The sequence below is a fragment of the Emys orbicularis genome, chromosome 1 (assembly GCF_028017835.1).
Source record: "Emys orbicularis isolate rEmyOrb1 chromosome 1, rEmyOrb1.hap1, whole genome shotgun sequence".
Classification (NCBI taxonomy): Eukaryota; Metazoa; Chordata; order Testudines; family Emydidae; genus Emys; species Emys orbicularis.
This window is the reverse complement of record NC_088683.1, coordinates 170470483-170496325: the sequence shown is the minus strand read 5'-3', so window position 1 is coordinate 170496325 and position 25843 is coordinate 170470483. Positions and strand designations below refer to the sequence as shown.

The 25843-nt window shown below is 40.6% G+C and overlaps 1 protein-coding gene across 2 annotated transcripts in view; it reads left to right on the top strand.

Annotated features, from left to right (window-relative positions):
• CBLB (Cbl proto-oncogene B) overlaps positions 1 to 25843 on the top strand; it is a 202724-nt gene that overhangs the window by 52478 nt on the left and 124403 nt on the right. The gene's annotated exons all lie outside the window — the stretch shown is intronic.

Below are 25843 nucleotides of genomic sequence, written 5' to 3'. Positions count from 1 at the left end.
GCTAAGAGCTAAGCAGATCAAAGCAAGCATATCTATCGCACTGAGGAGATTTAAACTTCAAGGCTCCTTATAAGAAATGGAAAGGGAGGTAGATATTTTTTGCTGTTTTTAAAATTAAATAGGCAGCTACTATTGTTTTTAAAATTATTATGAAGAACAAGTTTAAGCTTTGTTGTAACGTGCGTTGATTGCCTGGACTGCTCAAGACCTGAATGCTTGTGTAGGAGGAGCTCTTTGAGTTGGCTTCTTAAATATCTTCATGCTTTTCACATCTGATACTCCTTGATGAAACATAGGAGCCTTGTCTTTTATAACAGGCTTATTCAAAGTGATATAAGCTACGAAAGTGAGATCTTGGAAGAGTGTTGCTTTTTCATAATGTAATAAAAATACTGTAATGATAAAAATTAATAATAAAATTTGTTTTTGACGTGATTATTACACGCTATTTATATTTCCAAGATCACTGCTTTTATAATTTATACTCCGGTAAAGGAGAAAATCCCTGGAAATATTCATTTTTAGGAGGGGGTTCGCGAGACTTGACGTTTTAGTGAAAGGGGTTCACAGGTTGTTAGTTTGGGAACCACTGATCTGATGGGACCAGAAAGGAAATGAGACACCAAGTTAAAACAATATTCAAAGCAAATGAGTGGGAGCACTGTTATGTCCTTGTGAGTACTGGGGTAGGAGCTTCTGGAAGTCTGTCTTTAATGTGCCAAAATCATCTTCATCCTGAAATGGCGGAAGTGGCTATGGAAATCTGAGGCATGGCCAAGAGAACCGGGTTCTGCCACACATGATGGTTAGCCAAGTGGCACAGAAACTTGTACAGACTCTGATATGTTCACACCAGAATACGATATAAAGGAGCTTGGAGAGTAAAGCACGTTCAGGCTGCTGTGAATTTTTTTTTTGTTAATTTTATTTGACCTCTCAGGAAGTGTGTAAGAGTGTTGCTCTGCATTAACTGTTGCTGTTGTGTTGTCTGGCTGTGCTGTTGTATAGATACTGGTTCCTGGCACGACTTCTGTAACGGGTACTACTGCACAAGTCTGTTGGCTAATGGCACCCTCAGTGGGTGTCACTGATTCTGTACTACTGTGGGCACTGTTTCCTTTCCACCAGGGTCTAGAGTGCTGCCAAGTGTCCCATTATAGCTTGCTCCCTTTTCTAATAGTGATTTGAAAATGAGCTAGTCAGCAATGGGGAAATTCCCCTGATATCTCCTTTGTACACTGTGACGGGTTGGATCACAGAAACCCCCTTGGGAGCTGCCACCCGATGTGCAAAGACTACCCCTGCTTCTGTTTTCCCTGCCAGCTCAGGATTCCAGCACCCTGTCTTGCTGAGCCAGCCACTCCTGTCCGGCTCCAACACAGGCCCAGGGTCTGAATCACTTGTCCCAAAGCTGCAAGTTTACCTGAAACCAGCTCACAGGAGTGTGCTTGTCTTTAGCACTCAGATGCCCAACTCCCAATGGGGTCTAAACCCAGATAAATCCGTTTTACCCTGCATAAAGCTTATGCAGGGCAAACTCATAAATTGTTCGCCCACTATAACACTGATAGAGAGATATGCACAGTTGTTTGCTCCCTCAGGTATTAATACACACTCTGAGTAAATTACTAAATAAAAAGTGATTTTATTAAATACAGACAGTAGGATTTAAGTGGTTCCAAGTAGTAACAGACAGAACAAAGTAAGTCACCAAGCAAAATAAAATAAAATGCGCAAATCTATGTCTAATCAAACTAAATACAGATAATCTCACCCTCAGAGATGCTTCAGTAAGTTTTTCTCAGACTGGACACCTTCCAGGTCTGGGCACAATTCTTTCCCCTGGTACAGCTCTTGTTCCAGCTTAGGTGTTAGCTAGGGGATTCTCCATGATGGCTCCTCTCTCTCTCTGTTCTCTTCCACCCCTTTATATATCTTTTGCGTAAGGCGGGAACCCTTTGTCCCTCTGGGTTTCCACCCCCCCTCACTGGAAAAGCACCAGGTTAAAGATGGATTCCAGTTCAGGTGACATGATCACATGTCACTGCAAGACTTCATTACTCACTTGCCAGCACACACATATACAGGAAGACTCACAGGTAAATACAGCCATCTGCAGACAATGGGAGTCATCAAGATTCCAAACCATCCTTAATGGCCCACACTTTACATAATTACAATAGGCCCTCAGAGTTATGTTTTATATTTCTAGTTTTAGATACAAGAGTGGTACATTTCTACAAATAGGATGATCACACTCAGTAGATTATGAGCTTTGTAATGATACCTTACAAGAGACCTTTTGCATGAAGCATATCCCAGTTACATTATATTCACTTATATTTTTATAAAACCATATAGACTGCACAACGTCACATACATTGCTCTCCATACTTCCATAACCATGGAAAACTGTTTTCAGTCACTCCCACTGAAGCCTGGCTAACTGGCTACCTGAGCTTGATGCAGGGAGATGTATATAATGTTCCCCTAGTGTAATACATCCCCTCTCCCCAGCATACCTTTTCACATGAAAGTGGACGATTAAGTCTGTGTATATATGAAGTGTGTGAGTATGGGGGGAATGGTTGCTTTCTAATGTTGCTAACTGCTTTGCATTTAAAGAAATAACATTATTAATAAACTCTTCTCAGTAACTTCAAGGAAGCTTAATATCTCACATGTGCCGTGGAAACCTATTCATGTTATGAAAGACCTCCACAGCTTTTTCTGAAGAAGTGTATGTAACAGATGTTTTGTGTAGGAGGTTGCATTGTGGTATAAAATGGCTTTTAATCTGGTAGACAGGAAAATGTTTATTTCATTAGTGTTCCTCCTCTTCTTTTTTTTTTTTTTTTTTTTTTTGTACTTTGATACTGGCCAAGAAACAACACAAGTTTACATTTATGAAAGAGGAAGTAAATAACTACTAATGGATGCAAATAGTTATAATGGAAAAATGACTTCTCACTAGGATCCACAAATAAATTAAACTAAATATTTGCTGTAAGCTAAACTTAATAAATTAAGAAAGATGAAAAAAGAGAGAATGTAATAAAAAGGAAAACCTCTGTGCTTTGCTGTCCTATCAAATTAATTCTAAAAATGGCATTGATGTTTATTTCAGAGGAACTGTCCCTATTTATTAAGCAAAATATCTCAATTTTCCAATTTCTCCCTTTGAAAAGCTCTGTTAATCAATGGATTTCAGAGTGATGCTTTCAAATGCTGGCAGGTATAATTATATTTATTTTTGAGAAGAAATCAGAATGAAAATACTTAGGTTAAAAGACTGGAATTCACTTAGCATTTCCCAAAACTTTAGACAGATTAGAAAAGTAAGAAAGGGATTAATATAAAGTTGTCTACAAAAGTTCAGACCGAGGAAAATGGAGCCCCATATAATGACCTGTAGACGTGAGACCAAATGCCCCATGGGAAATGACAAAAAATGGCAATCCCAGACTAATATAGAAAATATGCCAATAGCTTTATTATTGAGAAGGAATGTTTGTTGCTGCTGCCATGGACAATGGATTTGATAATTTTTTTGCGGGGGAGGGTGGAGGTAGTAATCAGATTTAAGACGTGTGTTCTTTTGTGTGCGACTTAACAAGTGAACTGTTACACAGTTTTGGAGTCTTGGAAGGACAGCCTGCACAAATGCACAAGAGATTAGAGGACAGAATCAGTGATATTTCTGCAGGAGCACTCTTGATCAGAATTGTGGATTCGTTCTATTGGTCTAAGCATTCCATACTTCAGGAAAAGAGACGCTAGCAGCAAGGTATTGTCTGAGAGTAAGAAAAGTGAAAGAATCCTTGGCTGATGCTAATATCCGAAAGAATGGAAGCATGAAGTACCCAATGGATAGTGCAATATCCTAAAAATATTGAGGCAACCTGGGAATGCAGAGATAATTTTGTACTTGTCAGATTTTCCACCTCGTTACATAAAGTTTTCCGAGACCAACTTGCAGGCCTAATTACTTTATTACACTCATGACAGTTATAATGAACATATATTTTACATTCCAGCTACTACAAAGCCCTTTTTCACCATTATCTATCTTCCGTTTAAATAAATTCTACAGGAAAGCGTCATATGCTTTGGCAGGAGATTCAGCAGACGCCTGGTGGCCTTAGCTTGTACTGCAAAAGTACCAAGTATCAGAGGGGTAGCCATGTTAGTCTGTATCCACAAAAACAACAAGGAGTCTGGTGGCACCTTAAAGACCACCAGATTCCTCGTTTTTGCAAAAGTATGTAAATCCTACCAAAATATGCAGGTGGGAGGTTTCTGAAAGGAAAACTGTGGTGACTCCCTGCAGGATCTGCAAATTGTATCATGCTTTAAAAGAGGGCAACATCTGAGCAACCTAATGAAGACAACTTAATAAAGACAAATGCAAAGTGCTCCACTTAGGAAGGAACAATCAGTTTCACACATACAGAATGGGAAGAGACTGTCTAGGAAGAAGTATGGCAGAAAGGGATCTAGGGGTTATAGTGGACCACAAGCTAAATATGAGTCAACAGTGTGATGCTGTTGCAAAAAAAGCAAACGTGATTCTGAGATGCATTAACAGGTGTGTTGTGAGCAAGACACGAGAAGTCATTCTTCCGCTCTACTCTGCACTGGTTAGGCCTCAGCTGGAGTGGGGGCAGAGGGATAGCTCAGTGGTTTGAGCATTGGCCTGCTAAACCCAGGGTTGTGAGTTCAATCCTTGAGGGGGCCACTTAGGGATCTGGGGCAAAATTAGTACTTGGTCCTGCTAGTGAAGGCACGGGGCTGGACTCGATGACCTTTCAAGGTCCCTTCCAGTTCTAGGAGATAGGATATCTCCTTTAATTTAATTTAATTGTGTCCAGTTCTGGGCACCGCATTTCAAGAAAGATGTGGAGAAATTGGAGAGGGTCCAGAAGAGAGCAAGAAGAATGATTAAAGGTCTAGAGAACATGACCTATGAAGGAAGGCTGAAAGAATTGGGTTTGTTTAGTTTGGAAAAAACAAGACTGAGGGGGGACATGATAGCAGGTTTCAGGTATCTAAAAGGATAAGGAGGAGGGAGAAAACTTGTTCATCTTAGCCTCTAAGGATAGAACAAGAAGCAATGGGCTTAAACTGCAGCAAGGGAGATTTAGGTTGGACATTAGGAAAAAGTTCCTAACTGTCAGGGTGGTTAAACATTGGAATAAATTGCCTAGGGAGGTTGTGGAATCGCCATCTCTGGAGATATTTAAGAGTAGGTTAGATAAATGTCTATCCGGGATGGTCTAGACAGTATTTGGTCCTGCCATGAGGGCAGGGGACTGGACTCGATGACCTCTCGAGGTCCCTTCCAGTCCTAGAGTCTATGAATAAAACCCTCAGAAGCAGGCTTTGTCTCTTAGAAGGAAAATGAATGAGACATAGTTGAGGGGTTTCGTTTTTGAGTCTGTATTACATACTTGTAATAGCATCTATTAACATAGCTTCTGAGCATTTCACAGTCTGTAATGTGTTTTTCTCCCCAGGGTGTTGGGAGGATAAACCAGAAAGAGTACTGTAATCCCCATGTTACAGATGGGGGTAAAACTGGGTCCCAGACACACACAGGGTATGTTTACATGGCAGTTAGAGACCCGCAGCTGGCCTGTGCCAGCTGACTGGGCTAAGGGCTGTTTAATTGCAGTTGTAGATGTTCATGCTCAGGCTGGAGCCTAAGGTCTTGGACCCTACCACCTCGCAGGTTCCTAGAGCCCTGGCTTGGGCCTGAGTTCAAATATCTACACTGCAATTGAACAGCCCTGTGAGCCTGGGCCAGCTGTGGGTGTCTGATTGCAGTGTAGACATACCTTGTGCAAGGTCATGCAAGTCTATGGTGAAGCAGGGAATTAACTCTGGGCCTTTGTGTCCCAGTCTGGCACCCTAACTCCTAGGGCTACCTTCCAAATGAAATACAAACACTGATGCAGCAGTTCCCATAACAGATTGAGGATAGGCTGAAATGGCTCATTGTTTGCTCTGTAAACCTTCTTGCTACATAATTTAATGTATGCCGAGGGCTTTTCAGGTATTAAATATTCATCTTGCTTCAACTATCCAGAAGTATTTTAATGAAAGAAAGTTTGACCCTTTTTCACATAACTTTGCCTGAATACTATACATATTAGACATTTCTATTTTAACTTTAGTTGCATTGGACAGTGATTATTTTTAGTGGTCTGTTGCTTTATTACCAAATAGTAATGTGATAGGAGTTTCATTGTATTTTTCTTTGGGAGGTAAACATTCTTAAGAGACTTAACCCGCCAGCCAGTTATTTAAGTGGATTTTTTACTGGACTTTAATCCATAACAGAAGTAAAGAAGAGAGGGATTCAGCATTATCAAATTAAAATTCACTTTGAATTTAAGTACAGCAGTTTGTCTACAATACTTTTGTAAAACATTTTAAAACTGATGATAGCAGCAGCATTGTGACTAATTTTTTCTTGATTGTAAATTTGTCGCAACCGGCTACAGGTTTTAATAATCTATCTCAAACAATGGATGATGAGTTTTCTGACATTTATGTTGAATGTTGCTGAGGGAGGCCATGTTACATGGTTATGAAGCTGAACATCCTGTTTTATAGAGCTGATTTGTCCTCTACTGTTTCATGCTTTCATTTATCACATAGAAGGAAAAAATTGGTGGTTATAGGCACAAGTTTGACTAAAATGTTCTCAGGCTAATTTTTTTAAAAAAGGAACTCCAATCTATTGCCAAAGCTTTCTTTAACACAGAAAAAGTTAAAGTAAGGAGTCATTCATTTTCTGTGCCAAACTTTGACTGACTTAACAGATATTTTCTTTTTTAAAGTTAAAGTAAGCATGTTTAGAAATCTCATTTATATAGGAAACTGACTAATAGATTGATACAAGTAATGAAGTGCTGTTTCAGCTAAAACAATATTCTGTTCCTTTTAATGTGAGGCAAGACCTGTTAAATGTTTTCTATCTGATTAGCACATCTTACCTCCCTCTCTCTTCCCCCCCGCACCCCAAAAAGCCACAGTTCAGCCACATCAGGATATTTCAAAACAACTATGTTTGAAGAAAGTTAGCTGTTTTAAAGGGCAAATATAAACAAGATGTAGTTGGAGCTGACTTCACGTTCTCTCCTATGATTCCAAATACACATGCGGGAGCTCTGAAATGCTGTTAGAATAATTAAGTCTGTACAAAAAGAATAAAGTTCTAGTAGTTGATACTGTCTGTTTACAGGGTAATACCCTGCTAATTTCAACCTCATATAAGCAGTAATATTAGTGCTAACTTTACTTGAATCACAGAAGTAACTTAAGTACCTGAATAATTATTTCACAAGTTGACTCAAATCAATAGACTAGAATTGCACATGCAGTATAACTTTCAAATACAGTTTCTCATCTAATTTAGATAAAATGGGAGTAGAGATTTTCAAATTGCACAGAGCTCAGGGTAAAAAAAAAAAAATCTAAAGTTTAATAGTATTTCTGGCAACTTGATTCTTATTTTGCGAGGAAGCCCCCTGTATTTGCTCACCATGGAAACTGTTTAGGGCCAATAAATTTCTAGTACTTAATATGGAATAAATAAAGCTACAACTTTCACTAGGACAAATATCAGTATTCACTCAAATATATATTTATACATTATGGGCACTAAATTCAGAGAAGGCAACCCTCCTTTTGGAAATTGTTTTAAGCACCAATCAATAAAAGTTAGGAAACTGAACTAAAGTTGCTGCATCTGATCTCGCTCTGTATGCAGCAACTATAGGTCACTTTAATCAGAGGGTCACTTCTGACACTCATGTGCAGTAATACGTAGGCACCATAGGGTAAGTTAAGAATGCCATGAGAACTTTAATGTATAATAATAGTTTCATTTTTTTCCAAGTTGAAAGTTGTCTCAACCTTAACATTATTTGACTTGTTTTTGTGTAAGTTTATTACAGTTATGTTTCCTAGAAACACTCTTGGACTCAGTGTTTAGAGGTAATTTATGAAATTGCAGTTCTTAAGTGAACTATAGTCCTTGGAGACTCTAAATACTTACTGTTATATATATATAGTTGATAAAATTGCTACATTTTGTGCGTGACTGTCCATTTATATCATGTGCAGGATACTGTCACTGCCTGAGCTCCATCTACTGCTCCACAGCAGTAGCTAACTAGGAAACACTTATAAAAACAAAACAATAAGTTCTCTGTGTGTCAGTTGGCTAGTACATGGCTGAGATTGTGGACATTTCTGGTGACCTAGTCTCTGACCTCTTGGAACAAAGCAGTAAACCCTAAGTAATTGTTTGTGCGGCTAAAGAAAGAAAGAAAAAATAAATAAACAGCAAAATAATGTAATTTGAATCAGGAAGAAAATTCTGAAGGGAAATTGCTCTTTTCAGGTCCCAAAAGCAGACAATGGTATTAAAAATAAACATATTTTTAAAAACTGGGTGATACTTCCAAGAAATAACCTTAAAAATGGATGTGAACATAGTGGTCCCATTACCAAAGCAGTTGTACCATCAAGACATACGTGTGTTAAAACTGTGCAACCACTTAATCATATCCATAACTCCTGTCCTTTTCCTTCCTGGTGTACGTTATATCCTCAACAGTCTGCCAAGTCCATTGAGTAGGTCAAGATTGTGTAATCCTCCCTTATGCTAGTGTGCATTTACTCACATGAGTAATGTAAATTAATTCAGTCATGAGTAAACATTGCACAGTCTAGTCCTTAAATCATTCTCTGCAAGTGGCAGGAACATGCCCTTTCTGTGAATAGCCTACTTTGCAGGTTGGTTCTATAAATTAATTAAAACGAATTAAATTATGTATTGTTTTAATTCATTAATTTAAACTGATTTTTGACTGTGCAAGAATGCTGCTGCAGTCTGATGAATAATAGATACCCCAAATTCTGAGGGGCATACCAGCCCCCTAACTTCTCTGTGGCAGAGCTCCATGATGTCCTGACTAGTCTTCAAGAGAGTCGGTATAGTGTGGAAGGGGAAATGGAGTGTGTCTGACGCAGCATATGCAGGCAGGTCTTTGTCTTTCCTGTCCACACCCCCAAGTGTTTGGGTGGCATGATATGTAGCCCCATCGCCCCTGTCTGACAGCTGTGTCACTGTAGACTAGATGGGGTAGCTCAATAGCACTGTCCCTGGTGGAATTCCACACCACTGAACTCGGGAGTCTTTGCCTTCATGCAGAGATGTGGGAGGGTGGGGGTGGCGGATGGAACATTGAATCCCACCTGTGGAGAAGTGGGTAGGTGTGGAGGAGAAATTTTAGCTTTGGAGTTGTTTTGCGTGTGCTGCTGGCTACTGGGATGGATGGATTTCCTGCCGTTGGATTTGATTAGCACTTTGGCAGTGGACTCAAGCCAAGCCACAAGGCCCTGGCTGCGCTCTTTGCTCATTCAGTACTGGATTCAAGATTTAGCTCAATAGCATTTAATGGTACTAATTTAAAGCTAATTTTACATATGCCAATGAGATCACACTTTATAAAATGTAAATCTGCAGCTTGAATAGCACTTTTAAATGTACTGATCACGGTTGTACTTTTGTAGTGTTTTCAGAATGCATTTTTTTTACTTGAAATCTGAAGCCATAATTTGACCTAAATGGACAGGTATGGCTTATCAAAGAACGGGTGCAGTTATAAGGGTATTCATGGATATTCATGTAACTAATGAGGGATCAGTATCAGATCACTAAGTGATTTGAATAGTTTGCTATATTTAAGCTTGTTATACCCTTAGTAGCTATTATTCCTGTTCCCTTATCTTTTTAAAAACTGCGTGGAAAAAAGTTTTTGTTCTCTTGCATTAAAATAGCTAGATGCTTGTTATAACTTTTTCCTTCATGACCATTAAAGGATGTGATGAAAGTAATATATAGTTAATGATTTTGAATAAAATTAAGAATTTTTGCTTAACCTTTGATGTAGAAGCCTGTGAAAGCTTGTGAATGTAGTTTGACTTTCTCTGATATTTGTCTTGAAAACCTTTTGTTGTTGAAGTGGAAATAACTAAATCTGATAATATTCCTGTTATCTTAACTATCTAAAGCACCTGTTGCCTTAATATGTGAGTATCAATTTAATAATCATTTAACTTTATTTGAGGATATTTATCTTTTAAAACTCACACTATGAGAGTTTATATTACAGCATGGATAAATGAAATTCCCACTTGTCGTCATTTTGATTTTTTTTTAACTTTATACAAATATCAGAAATTTTCCCATTGTTAGCATTAACACACTAGTGACTAGATTCTGGCTGTCATTTGCAAAGAACAATATAAATCGTTCTTTTCTTTTCCAGTAAATGCTGCCTAGCGGGTAGAGCACTGGACTGGGACTCAAAACACCTGGGTTCTATTCCTGGCTTGGCCACCAGCCTACTAGGTGACCTCATGCAGGTCGCTTCACTTCTTTGTGCCTCAGTTTCCCCATCTGTAAAATGGAGGTAATGATACTGACGTCCTTTGTAAAGCGCTTTGAGATCTACAGATGAAAAACACTAGATTAAGAGCTAGGTATTTATAGTAGTGGTGGTACTGGAAACTTTGCTTTTCACTTGCTGGATTATTTTGTGGTGAGCATCTCTTGAAATTGGTATGTTCACTTTCATTTTTACCTCATTTTGACTGAAATGCATTTAGCGTATTTGCATAAAGCAACAGTAGTTTGACAGTTCTGTTTTAGGTAAACCGATACGGTTACTTTCATTTAATGCTCTCTGTATACAAACAGGTATGCATATACTATTCTTCATATATGGATACATATTCCCTATACCAGTGGGAACTTTTTAGGCTTCTGTTAAACAGGCATCCAGACCTTCTAGCTAAGTGGTGCCTAATTGTCTTCTTCCTTTGGATCTCTCTGGTCCTTTTTCAGTCTCTGAACATCAACCATACTTCATATATCATGGTGAGAAACCAGCTTTACAGGGAGTGATTCTTTTTGCAGGTCAGTGCTCAGTTTTCAATAGTGAGGGTCTGAATGCCCTATCAAATACAGTCACCTTTTTCAAGCTTAGAGAGCATAGAACGGTCAGGTTCTCCCCAGTCAACCTCCGGGCAACTCTTGGTCAAGCTTCCTCTGTAACAGTGGCATCACTACATCAAAATTCTTGGTGGGGCCAGTGAAATCCATTCATTGGTGCTTTGCTCCTACTGGAATGTAGACTGGAATATGCAGACTTGGGCATCAGAACAGTTGGCCCCACTTAGATCTTTTACCTTGGAGGGGAGATTCTGTTAAATAGCTGTAAATGGGGCAAAGAATTGGAATGAAGGTTAGTTTATTTTACTCTCTTCTAATTCTTTTCTGAACGATTTGGAACCTTGGCTGCCCCAATGGCAGGAATGTCACTGCTTGATGCTTCTTGCTTGTAGAATGCAAATATTAAGCTTCTAACCTCCTTCCTGGAGGTTTAATGAGGGAAGGCCTTCACCCTTAACTGCTTCCAATTCCCAAGCAATTCTTGATTTTTTTCTGAGAGGTGTTTCCTTTCCTTTTTGGTCACTAGCCATTTTTCACTTTCTCTTTGGCTTGTTCCACTCTGGACATCACTAGGCTTAACATTCTAGAGCCCCTGGCTGTTTTTCTGGAAGGAAAGGTTTCTTTCCTTGTTTCAGGGATCTCTACTCAAATGAAGCACTTGTTTTAGACTAGTCTCCAAGCTTCAAAGAATATATTCCTAAGGAGATTTGAAAGGAAATTGTTTCCGATACCACCTCAGCTTGGAAAAATGTATGAGAGTGACTTGTCAGTCTCTTCTGCCACATATTCCCTTTCTGAAATATTGGAAAACAATAGAGGTGTTCTGGGGGGGGGGGGGAATGAGAGGAGGATTTCTCCTGAGATGGACTTCTTAAAATTATCTCCTGTTCTATCAGTTTCCCTGGAGAATGTCTGTCACCCTAGGGATGAGACAGCAAATGTGGCTGTCAGGGATAATGCTAAACTTTGTAGCTGCTCTAGACCAGCCTAAAACCCCTTACGTTCCTGCACTTGCTCCGAAGACTTTGCTGGGAAAATCACCTGTATTTACCTATGCGGTAGAGCAGACACTCTCCAAGGGCATGAATTTTCTGAAGTTTCTGCACTGCCTAATGCTGTGCGACTTGGAAACATGCCTCTTGGAAGCTACAGATAAAGTTGCAGTATGATTTTTCTATTCACACCACTTATACATGGTACAGCCCAAGATACCTTGAAGAAGCTGGTAAAAGTAACAGACATGGGTCGTTTCTACACACTGGGGACTATAGCACCATAGCTGTGATGCTGTAACTATGCCCACATAATACCATGAAGTACATGCAGCCTACAGAGCTGGAAGGGGGTTTTCATCACTGTAGGAAAACCACTTACCTGAGCGGTGGTAGCAAGGTCGCTTGAAGCATTCTTCCATTTACCTAGCTGCATCTACAGGGGTTAGGTTGGCTTAACTGCCATGCTCAGGGGGGTGGATTTTTCACATCCCTGAGTGCCATAGGTACATCTACCTAAATTTTTAAGTGTAGACTAGGCCACAGAGGCTAGGCATCAACTGTTTACCTCCCAGTTCTGTCCTTTTGAGTCAATCTAGATCAGACTTAAGGACCTTCCTAAATTCAAGATGTCAATCACTGAAAAGGAATAAATGGAAAATTCTGCCCAGCTGAGAGTCCGAACTTCAGAAATAGTTTTACTCCCCCCCCCCCCCCCGACGCATTTTTCCTATACCTCAACTCAGTTCTGTTGGGGTTGCTGTGCATTTCTTTTAAGTGTTCTCTGTCAGAGGAATAAAAAGTAGATTTTTAAAGGTCAGCTTTTTAAAAAAGATTTCAGAAGTCAATTTAGCATTCAAATAATGACTAAAAAAGTGATTCAAAATTTTGTTTCAGTGGTATCTTTTTATTGCGCACAAATCAAAAGACTACATAAAGCAATTTTTGTAACATAAAAATTTCCTAACTCTGAAAGTTCAGCTATGAGATGTCAACAGGAAGTTCAGCTGCACCAGAAAAGTTGTTCTGTGTTCTGAGATAGTAGCTGTGTTTGTGTATTGTTTTTTTCCTAAGTAAACACTGATTTTCAAACACTGGTATGTTTCAGTCAGAATATAAAACAGAAAAGCAACTGCATGGCTTTAGAGCAGGTAGATCTTAGAATGCCTTGGCTTGCTTACACAGTTAGCACACAGCAATGTTCATGTATTTTTTGTCATAGAAACAAGGACTCTGCAAAATATATATTTCTAGTGATCGTCTGTGTCATTGCAAACTGACAGTGCAAGTGGGAACCATGTATTTTTCATTTCATAATCAATAATAGGGATCTTTCTATGTACACAAAGATGAGCAGGTCTTGGATGCTCCTTAACTGATCAAAGGGCTGGTCAAACTTTTCAACATGAAAAGCAAGTCCCTCTCTCCCTTATGTGAGTTTTAAATGAACTGCCTTCACAGCCATATCTGTGCATAAAGAAGGTACTTTAAAAGAAATTTCCAGTCAGGATTTATGAAAGATTAGAAAACTAGTAGGTTGTCTCCTTAGATTTAATGTTAATTGAATATGGGAGAAAGCCATGCTTTAGTTTTCACTGCCTTATATTTTCTACTAAATTTTATAATTATAAAAATTATTCATCGGCAAAGGCAATCATCTTGTAGTTGGAGACTTAGTTTTATTTCCTGATATTGACCGAGACCTTCAGCAATGAACACACTCATAAGGTGATCCACCTTTTGGTGACTTGCTGATGCAGTACATATTTAAGGAAGTATTCTCCTGTTGGTATGTAGGAAATTCATGCGCATCTCTTAGATTAATATTAATAGGAGTCTCATGTAAATCCTCAACATGGACTTTGAGAGCCTATTTCTCCGCCATTTAGTGTCGGTAACTACATTTGTGCAAGGTGGGCATATAAAACCATACCATTTAATTTGACGAGTGTCTTACATCCTCTCTGTGCACTCATGTTGCACAGGAATGCAGGGCAGTGGAGGATCAGATCTTATTTTAAGATATATGTGTAAATATACATAAACACATTCAAATATTTTTTCTTTATTTATAAATATACTTTTTTTTCATCTGCATTATAGCCCTCAACCTGCCTGAGGGCAAAAGCACTATCAACGGTTTTAAACACAAAGAAAAATAAATGTCCTATGGATACATAGGATTTTACAGAGAAAATCTTTTATGCATGAAAGAAGAAAACTTCGTTTAAATGGAAAATTCTCACAAAGCAATATAGCCAAGCTGTCCAGTGTGGCTGTAATTAAGGGTATGTCATAGTTTCCATTAGATACTTCTGTATTCAGAAGTTTGCAACTTGGTAGTAAGACTACAGGGAAAAACAGCAGTTTTTGCATTGCTTACAAAAATGCAGAAGGGAATATTGGAAGTTGGTACACTCAAACATTCACTGTAGCACAGAAATTTAAATAACGTTTTGTTTCAATTTAAAATCTCTCCTTATCCTAATTTCTTGTCTTGACATGTTTGTCTCTGAAGGTAAAAGCCTAATCTTCAGAGCGGTTTTCTTTTTACTATAGACCATGTTATGACAACTTCAATGTGATTTCTGGGATGTGCCTGACTCATTTGGGGTGGGGGCAGTCAAGGAAGCTGTGCACTTGTAATTTACCCATGATAGCACTCCGTGCACAGTGTGTTTTTTGGTGTGTTGTTTTTGGTCTGGAGCACTTAAGCAGGGCCGGCTTTAGGAAGTGCGGGGCCCAATTCGAACAGTTTTGACGGGGCCCCATTAGGGATGACTAAAAAAAAAGCCACTTAAAAAGAACGCTTTCATTTCTTCCACGACTATATAAATAATAACAAAATTATATATTACATACATTGCGTCATATATTAATTAGCTGATTTTCACTTTCATATTAGGAAAATAATTCATGTTTTGATAGTTGTACAACTGATTTTCTTCAATAATGTTTATTTTATTAAAATTTATAAAATATTTCCTTAATATAAAATTGTGCTCTCCTCCCTGGCCCCTGCAGCGCCTCCCGGCCCACGGAAACAAATCCTGCTTCCCCAGCGCCGCCCCACCGAAACAGCTGTGGGCGGAAAAGGAAGGTTGGGGGGTGGCGGAAGAAACGGCACACATAGGGTGACCAGATCACAGCAGTAAAATAGGACCCGACCCCTCCCCGCTTGGCCCCACCATCACACCCCTCTTCACCTCCTAGCCCCCTGCTGGCTTGCTGTGTCCCTCCTAGTTAGTCCCCCACCCACCACTTGCCTCCTTTCACCTTCTCCCTCCCCTACCAGAAACCCCCATACCCGCACCTAGAACCCCTGCTGGCTCACTGCTTGCCTCTTTGCCCACCCGCCGCTTGCCCACCTGCTTGCCGCCCCCAAGTATAAAGCCTCATTCAAAGACCCAGGGGTCACTATATTACTGCACAAAGCAGTCAATCAGTGCAGTTGTAGATAAATCTCTGCATTATGCATTTTTGTATAACTTTTATATGACTTTGTATTGAACCTTGGCAATGTTATAGCTGGCCCCTAAGGTAGTATAATTAAGGTAAAAGAAAAATGTCTTTTTGCTAGAAGTAGAATAAGATCTTCCCCCCACTTTGTAATCAATTGACCTGTTGAATGAATGAGGTGTGAATGAGGAAGGTGTGGAAGGCAGGCACTTCCAGACAGCTGCAACCCTTGGAGAGGGGCTGGGAGCCAGCCAAGGAGAGCTTTGCCCATGGCTGAGTGGGACAGAGTTTGGGTGCAGGCTCCGGGCTGGGGCATGGTGTGGGGTGCAGCTCTGGGAGGGAGTGCGGAGGGGTGGGTGCAGGCTCTGGGACAGAGTTTGGGGGCCGGAGAGGGGGTGGTGGGTGCTGGGGGGAGGGGACTGCCATCACATGTGGCTTCCTTCCTCCCCTGCTGCCCCTCACCATAGCCTCAGTGGGGGATGGGGCTGCCCCTTACCCAGTGTTTGCAGGAGTGGTGGCTGGGGGGAAACCCAGTGAAATTCTGGTTTTACTCTTTCGTTGATGGGTCACTTTAACCCCTTACAAACCCCTTCCTGCCTCTCTCACCCCCCTTTTCTACTGGGCTTGTTTGATCTTTTTGGTGGAGCCAGATGAAAACCACAAACCCCAGCGAGAGCAACAGGTTGGAAGACTAGACTGAACCCACCACCCACGTCCATCCCAGAGCCCAGGACTGAGGGCAAATGTCCCCCCACCCCTGGGCCACCTGCTTCCACTCCTGGCCTTTCCCAGCGCCGCCAGCGATTCTGTGTGGCTGCATCGGGTAGGATTTCAACCGGACGCCCCCTCACTAAATTCACCCCTGTTTTGCGACCACTCTGCACCAAGAGCACCTTCCTTCCCTGCCCTAGAGCTGTTAGATGGCTAGAAAGCTGAGCTGGGTGTTTGGGAATATTATTGTGCCCCCCCCCCCCCCGCAAAAAAAAAACTTAATGCCCACACAGCTTTGGGGGGGGGGAATATTCCTCCCCCCCCCAAAGCCGGTCTATTTTATTGTTGCAGGGCAAATAAAGGAGCCAGAGTTGAATGGAAATATTCAGCCCCTACAGTGGTCTTGCAGCAGGGGAAGCAGAGTTGATGGGAAGGGAACTGGTTTGGATAGGAGCCCCCATCCCCCTCCTCTGCAAAAGAATTTGGGGAGGGGAATCAGATCACTCTGTGCCTCAGTTTCCCCTCTCTCGGGGGAGGGGGGAGAGATAAAAGTCTCGGCCTGCCGTGTTGCAGACCTTTCGCATTCTCCCCTCTTGATGTATTTGATTTCCTCCTCCAAATCTCCCTCTCTCTCTCACCTGGAATTCACAGCACTAAGTACTGGCTCGGGGCTTTCTTCCTGGGTTACGTGATCCCGAGTTTAGTTTTGAAAGACACAGGCAGGCACAAACTCACCCTCAAACAGCAACACCACCAAAAACCACAAAACCAACCCAATATTACACACCTATGGGGAATCACAGGGTCAAACACTCACCGACCGAAGCCCCAGCAGCTGCTCAGGGGAGTGAGGTCCACTGCAGAGATTCCTGTCTCCCACCAGACCGGAAGCCCCCTCAGTGTCTCCTCCAGGTGAGTGCTGGGGGGGGGGGGGGGAGGCTGCAAAGCACATGTGCCTTCTCCCCCTCTCCCCCCTCCTGACCTGCAACAGCCGCTGCTGCCTCTGCCTCAGCCCCCTGCCGGCCAGCGTCTCTCGTTGCCTAGCAGCAAAAGCTGCTGCTTCCCGGAGAGCCACAGAGCTTTGCTTCAAGCAGGGATGCTGCGCGGGGCCCTCTTAGGGGCGGGGCCCAATTCAGGGGAATCGGTGGTATCGGCCTAAAGCCGGCCCTGCTAAGAAGTTGTATATATTATTATTCATCAAAAGAGAAATATAGATGGCTTTTAAGCATTTTATTTGGGCTGAAAGCTCTTAATAGTGCCATATAACAAATACATTGTGACTTAACAGGTGATTAGTTGAAGCTTTCTAAAACCTTCAGGTATTGTTTGAAGTTATTTCATATGGGAAAGTGACTAGCTACTTCTGCAGTGCTTACTTACCTTCCAGTCAAAATGCATTGCTTGGTATATAACATACTTGGTGAAATCCTGACCCTATTGAAGTTTTGCCATTGACATAAATGGGACCAGGGTTTCATATACTACATTTCAGTATGAAAACTACTATTGATTTAAAATGCTAAGTGTCACAAAAAAGGATGCCATATTTCTGAGTTTGTTTCAGCTGCTAATACAAGTTGAAGTTATAGTGATAGGCAGTGGGCTCTGTGATCATTTTTCTTGCTGACCAGTATTGTCTCATTATTCACATGTGCTCCCCTGTTTGTCTGTGTTCATCGGTTGTCTCTTGTAAGCACTTTGGAGCTAGGACCATCTCTTTTGTTCTGTGTTTGTACAGAACCCTCAACCATGACTGGTGCTCCTAGGCACTACAGTAATACAAATAATAAATGATCAAATTTTCAAGAGATTCAGTTTGAGTTAGGTATCTAATTCCCTTGATCTCCCTTGGAAAGCCAAGCCTTTGTTACTACTACTTTTTAAACGGTATGTGTTTTCAAACAGCTTGCATGTTGGGGCAAATCGTTGGAATGAGGACATTGATACGTATGATATGATTAAATGACCGTGTCATTTTGGAGAAAGAGGTCTTGTTAGTCTTTTCTGACAAGTGTTTCAGTAAATGTGCTCCAATAACATACAGCCTTAACAGTTTAAGAACTATTTTATCTCATAATGTTGCTTTTATAATAACTCTTATGGTAGGTACTGTTGCTATTTAGAGTTTGGTTTGCATTAATCCTTTTAAAAATTCATTAAGGATAATTGGATCAGAAATTGTGCATGTGCATCTGTGCGTTTAATGGAGAAAATATCTATCCATCCTCCGTTTTAGGATTTTATACTGCCACCCATTGCTATATTATCTGAGCACCTTCCATGTAAAATCAATAGCAATAATGAATCCCATATGCACTGCTTGGAGGCTTGACATTTCTCCTTTTTGGTGATAGAAGCTGGTCTGGTTTAATTTAAAACAGAATTTAATACAATGTAAATCCTAGACTGTTTCCACCTTTATCAAAACCTGATGTTTTCCTCCTGGTTTTGATAGTTTCTTACATAATGTCTTGATGAGGTACATATGTAATTTTACTTACAATACTGCATATTTGTGTCACAAAACCTACATTTTATCTTAACTGGAATAATGCAGCATTTTAAATGGCTGCTTAAGTGATGTTTAGAACAAATATTCAATCCAATTTTGTACTGGAGAACTTCCAGTAGGTTTTTATTGGGATAGGTGTATGCCAGCATTTCACACCCACTAATTAAAAATACAAGTTGTCCTCGTCTCCCCCCCTTTTGTTTTATTATTTTTCTGTTGATACCAGTACTGTGGGTCTGAGCACCAAGAGTTGAGTCAGTAACTACAGAAGTTTGAGTTGAATTAGTATTTACTTTGTTATGGGTGAGTCTGGAAATTTTTGCACTTTAATTCAGCAAACTATTTAAGCATGTGTTTAAATTCATCTCTAGCCGTTAGCTCTATATGCTAAATTCACATTTAAATCATTGAGGCATGTGCTTAAGTACTTTGCTGAATTGGGGCCTTCATGCTCAATTCAGCACAGATGTATCTTCCATGGTTTTTCACTATCCTGGTTTAATATGACCAAATTTGTTAACTTGCTTTAAGTGTTGAAATCTTGTTTAAACTCCTCACTTCCATAATGTTTAGGAACTAAATCTTTTTATTATTATTTACTCCAAAACATATCAAAAGTACTGGTATCAATGTTTAGGTAAAACTGGTATGAAACTGGTATCAATGTATTTATCTTGACAAACTTTTAAACCCTTTAGTTTCAGCTCAATGTCACTGGAACTGTTTGAGAATATAGAGTCCTCACCACACTTCAGATGTGTTATCTATATAATTATAAGAAGAATTTTATGTGTAAAATGAGTCAAATTTTCCTGTGAAATCTTTTAAGTTCTGTTAGATCAGATATTTTCCGCAATGAACTTGATTCTGTTCCATCGTCTGTTGCAGGGATGGAGCTATGGGGCCCTGACCTCCTTTTGGTGCCCTGCACCCCTGGAGTGAAAATAAACCAGCACCCTGTGCTTCCAAAAGCACATGTACTGCTATAATGGTTGAACTTTGTACAGAAGTATAGGGAAGAGGGGAGTTTTCTTACATTTTCATGAGTGTTTTAGGTGCATTTCCAATGCTTGGCGTTACATGACCTACAGCTTTGAAACTTTACTATGCAGAAGAAAAATGCTGCTTTTAACCATCTTGCTTCATTTAAATTAAGCACAGAAAGTTTCCTTACCTTGTCAAATCTTTTTTGAACTTTCCCTTTGTTTTTTAGTTGTTTACATTTAACACGGTATTATATTTGCTTTTTTGTGTCTCTCTGCTGCTGCTGAGTGTGTACTTCCGGTTCCAAATGAGGTGTGTGGTTGACTGGTCAGTTTGTAACTCTGGTGTTTGTAACTCTGAGGTTCTACTGTATATGTATGAATAAAGGCTGCAGGATTATTATGGTGAAATCCTGACCCTATGCTAAACAGGAATGAAAGGCCTCTTATTCCCAAGTGCAGGAGAGCTTTTCTGATGTCACATATCTCTAGGACAGTAAGGCTGGCACTGAAGGGGTGCACAGTGTCTCTGTGATCAGATCCCACAACAAATGAACTCCCCACCACTGATTGAGCCTTTGTGCATTTGGTCCCCCTTTTCCCCTGCAGACTCCTGCAGGCCTGGGGCTGGATTAAGCCCTGAAAAACTGTGTGGGTAGTAAAGTGGGGATTGGGTAGGGAAGATGGTATTAGAGATGGGGGAATTAAGTAATCCTTTATTGGCATAATAGAGAGCCTGGGGACCTCTTCTTCCCTCTGATCCCTTCTCTGGTTGCCCTATGGGACATTGCAATAGCCAGCTGGGCCTGCTGTTTGGGCATTGTGGCCCTTTCAACAGTACTGCAGCTGACCAAGTCATCTTTGCAGAACTATCATTTTGGAATCAAGAGGCTCTGCACATGCATTGTGCCTTCCAGATGTTATCCTTTAAGGGTCTGTAGGGGTGCTGACTCATGGACTCTGCCTTTTCACTGCGAAAAGTGGGGGCAGAGGATTGACTTGCCTTGGATGTACAGGGTTATGTACAGGGTGGATTTCAATGGGGCAACTTTGTGCTGTAGAACTCTGTGGGAACAGGATTAGCCTATCTCTTTGCTGTCAAAAAAGGCAGGGATTTTACAGCAAGATAACTAACGGGATAGTTACCTCACTGTAAAATCCTGGTGGAGACAGGGCACCTGTAGATTTTAAGGTCAGCACTACACCTCCCCTCTCCCATCTGAGGTTGACCTTGCCTAGTTTACCTTGTAGTAAAATCTACAGTGCCTTGACTCTGCTAGGAACTTTACAGAGGGATCGGTACTGTAAATTAGTTAACCTGAGGTAAAACACTCCTATTTTTTTAACAGTGAAAACAAAGCCTCATACTGCACCTTTGTCACTTTAATTCTTAACCTCAAATCCTTTCTACATCTCCTTAATTTCCTGGCTGCCACTAAAATAGTCAGGTTGCCCCTATCCGCTCGATCTGTACTTAAGCATATTCTCCTGTGAACTAGTTGTGAGGCATTGATCATTGTTTGTTTTCTTGGATAGTATTTGCAATTTAAACATTATCATCACTACTCTATTAGTGGAGTAGGCTGTAAAGTTGCTTACAGTTGTTGTAGTCTTGCCCACACCAGAGTTTGTCTTTGTATTTGAAACTGTTCACAAATATTGCAGTGATGAAATGAGTTTGTAAACAGGGCGTGTGTACACACAGATAAGATAAGGCTCAAAGTGGTGTCTTCCTGGAACTTGGGGAATAGTCTATACCAGGGGTCAGCAACCTTTCAGAAGTATCAGAGGGGTAGCTGTGTTAGTCTGAATCTGTAAAAAGCAACAGAGGGTCCTGTGGCACCTTTAAGACTGTGCCGAGTCTTCATTTATTCACTCTAATTTAAGGTTTTGCGTGCCAGTCATACATTTTAACGTTTTTAGAAGGTCTCTTTCTATAAGTCTATAATATATAACTAAACTATTGTTGTATGTAAAGTAAATAAGGTTTTTAAAATGTTTAAGAAGCTTCATTTAAAATTAAATTAAAATTCAGAGGCCCCCGGACCAGTGGCCAGGACCTGGGCAGTGTGAGTGCCACTGAAAATCAGCTCGTGTGCTGCCTTCGGCACACGTGCCATAGGTTGCCTACCCCTGGTCTATACCATGGCTTCAGCTAACACAGTTCTTTAAAAGAAAGATAGAGCCTGTATACTGAAACTGTGCTAACAGTTAGAAAGCTGTCAGCCATTAGCAATCCTTGCAGGTAGCACGATTCTATGGTAGTTCCAATGTGGGCAAGGCTTCATATTTGATAGATGTTACAGCTGTCACAGGTTCACTCTGGCATCTAGCCTGAAGCCCAGAAAGGCCAAACATCATTTAAAAAAATTTAACTTCAAAATAAATTTACTCAGTGTCTTCATGTTGAGTGAGTGTTTCTTACCTACCTGTACTTGAACTAATGGATTGTGCTAAATGGGTGTTTTCCTTCATAAAGGGATGCTTGCTTTCAACTAACTTCTTCAATTGTGTTTATATTTCCATTGCTGTAATACCCTTCTCAGAGTGTGAAAACAATTTTCTTGCCTGTTTTGAGTTTGTTTTTCCATTTACCAAACATGCACTTGCAGAACACTGCATCAAGCAACTTACACCCTTCCTTCAGTAGTGCTTTTTTTGAGTGCATGGATTTTCAGAAAGCGCTGATCAATCATTACCTCATTTCATGTTGGTGAGAGAAGTATGTAATCTATATGTCTAAAAATCCTGTCCACGATGTCTCTAGTTGGGTACCCTAAAACTGAAGTACCCAAAATTTCTGGTCACTGCTGAAAATGTTGGCCTAGACCAGTGGTTCCCAAACTGGGGTTCGTGAACCCCTGGGGGTTCACGAAATGTTACAGGGGGTTCTCCAGAAAAAAATCCCTAATGCCGGACAGAGCTGTCCCTAGGGACCTCGGACAGCAGAGGGCCAGCAGCCCGGAGCCCCTGGACTTCCAAGAGCTAAGCAGATCAAAGCAAGCATATCTATCACACTGAGGAGATTTAAACGTCAGGACTCCTTATAAGAAATGGAAATAGAGCTGGATATTTTGTGCTGTTTTTAAAATTAAATAGGCCTGAATGCTTCTGTAGGAGGAATGATTTGAGCTGGCTTCTTAAATACCTTCCTGCTGTTTCACATCTGATGCTCCTTGATGAAACATAGGAGCCTTGTCTTATAACAGGCTTATTCAAAGTGATACAAAGTACGAAAGTGAGATTTTGGAAGAGTGTTGCTGTTTTCATGATGTAATAAAAATACTGTAATGATAAATAATAATAATTAATAAATAGTGTGTAATAAGCATGTCATAAAAACAAATTTTATATTTCCAAGATCACTGCTTTTATAATTTATACTCAGGTAAAGGAGAAAATCCCTGGAAACATTCATTTTTAGGAGGGGGTTCACGAGACTTGACATTGCAGTGAAAGGGGTTCACAGGTTGTTAAAGTTTGGGAACCGCTGGCCTAGACAGTATGTCCTACCCAGATTTAGTTATACTGATAGAAATATTACAAAATGTAACTGATACAAGTAATTGAAAGGTCTCCTTCAACACTTTTTCTAAGGTTTCCTTAAACCGGTAGATTTAACAAGCACATCTAGACTGCCAAAATTAGTTTTGTAAATTGTAGCTGGAGTGTGTAGCTACAGCTGTAATTTAGTTTGCCTGATCACTTCTATTCTAAAGCCGTCTTCTTAGTTGCTTATAACTTTCTTCAGTTTTTACTTGTTTGGCCTGAAATTTTCCAGACATTTTTCGCTTAAGCAAAAATCACCTGTCCATTTTTCATGGGGGAAGCGGTGTGGAAAAACTTTTTTTTTTTTTTTTAAGTGGAATTTTGTGTGGCAACACTGGGTTGGGATAGAAAGCTGAAATCCACCAAGGAGAAAATCTGCAATTGGGATATGTGCCTTTTGGTGGTCTTCTGAAAAATCTGTTCTGATTTGGGTCAAGTATAACTTGCAGCATGCATGTGTACTAACTTTTAAATAGATTTTTTTAAAAATTATATAGTAGTATAATGACATTGGTCACATGTGCAGAAGAATGGAATTTTAGATCAGACAAAATATGGAAAATTGGAAAAGGTGCCTATTGAAAGCAGGGCTGGCTCCAGCGTTTTTGCCGCCCCAAGCGGCAAAAAAAAAAAAAAAAAAAAGCCACGATTGGCAGCACTTCGGCGGCAGCTCTACCGCCGCCGCTTCATTCTTCGGCAGCGGGTCCTTCCCTCCGAGAGGGATTGAGGGACCCGCTGCTGAATTGCCACCAAAGAGCCGGATGTGCCGCCCCATTCCATTGGCCCCCCCAAGCACCTGCTTGCTGCACTGGTGCCTGGAGCCGGCCCTGATTGAAAGAGTTTGGGTTCCAGATTGAATAGAAACAATCTTTTAATATGTGTATTGAATAAGACAGAGGGTCCTCAGGAAGACTTGACTCAATGAATTTGCATCTTTAGCATGATGGAATGTTCTAATGTTATCTAGCAAATAGTTCCACATTATGGAGTAACCCAGTCCCTACTGAGTGGGACGTGCATTATGATATAGTTTTGAATTCCATCGTCATATAGTATTATTTCTGCAGCACCCTGCTTCATTCAGTGCAAAGATTGGATTTTACATAGTGAATGAGGCAGGGGGTATGTAGCGGAACAGAGACTTGGTCTGCAAGTGTGTATATCATTTGAGCCACACCTTGTGTGCAATGTAAACAAGTGCAAACCAACGTACTTAAAAATTGCCATGCTGTAAATGAAAGGAGATTTGGACCTTCACTGTGCATGTTGGACAGACTGTTTGCTGAATAAGTCCAAGGTCCACTCATTGAGCAGTGATGATAAAAATCAAAATTGTATATATTTAAATATTCACTGTGCATAGTCCAACATGTACACTGAGTGAGGAAGGTTCCTGCTGCAATAGTAGCATGTGATCATGCAATTAAAGACTTGTACAGCTGTAAATAACTACACAGGTGCAGCTTAGTGGAGAATCAGGCCCAAAGTTGGAATGGTAGAGTTTTACATTTGCTTTGCACTCATTTTGAACAGGTGTAAATGATTGCGCAGGTATAAGACAGTGGGGAATCAGGCCCCTACAATACATAATCAAGAACTAGATCCTGCAATGAGATATGCACAGAGAAACTGGCAAGTTCAAGTGTTTCACTTTGCAACTGTGACATTCTTTAATGTAGTTTTAACTGATAACTTTTATGAATAGCTTGATTTTCTTCCCCTTGAAGCCCTGCAACTGGGGGACAGTCTGCCGCCCACCAATGCCCCCAGGAAGGTGGGGAACTCATACTGGTTGCCTGCTCCTACAGTGTTTGTGGCTCCAAAAGGGCAGGGACCAACCCCTGCTGATAACCCTGGGGGTCTGTTGCTCCCCCCCAAAAAATCAGTATCCATGCGGCTGTAGCCGCAAGAAAAGTCCCTGGTGGCCTCATGTGGCCATGGTGGCCGCATTTGAGAAACGCGTCTAAACACCAAGGCATAAAGGTGGGTTCCAGAATTCAGAAGTTGTCACACTTGCCTCTGACTCTTTCTGGCTTTGAGCAGGTCGCTTCACATCTCTTTATCGCAGTATCCCCTTCAGTAGAATGGAGATAATAGTTACCTACCTCAGAGGTGTTACGAAGAGTGAATTATTATTTTTACAGTGCTTTGAAGTTGCAGAGTTCTATATAAGTGCTAAGTATAGCTAAAAATGCCCTGATCTCACTAGCAGAACAGTAGTATACTTCCGGCAGTACAAACACCTCAAGAGGCAACAGACCAGGAATACAGGTTAGCTTTTTATCTTATTTTGTGTTTGCACTGCTTATAATAATCACAGTTTGGCATTTCCTGGCTGTCAGCTAATTAACTAGTCAGTTCATTAAATCACAGGAAATGCCCTGCATGGTGGTTTTTGCTTAGTTACTTGACAGATGAGTGTTAACACAATGGAAAATAGGATAAAATATTTAGATTGTCATAATCAAACAACTGTTTGAAAATATGTTAGGCAAAATCTTGCCCTTATTATTTTGAACAGAGTGGTCTGAGCTGTGATAAAATTCCCAGAAACTGCCTGTTGGCATAGGGAATGTGTGATGTGGTCTTATTTCACCTCTATACC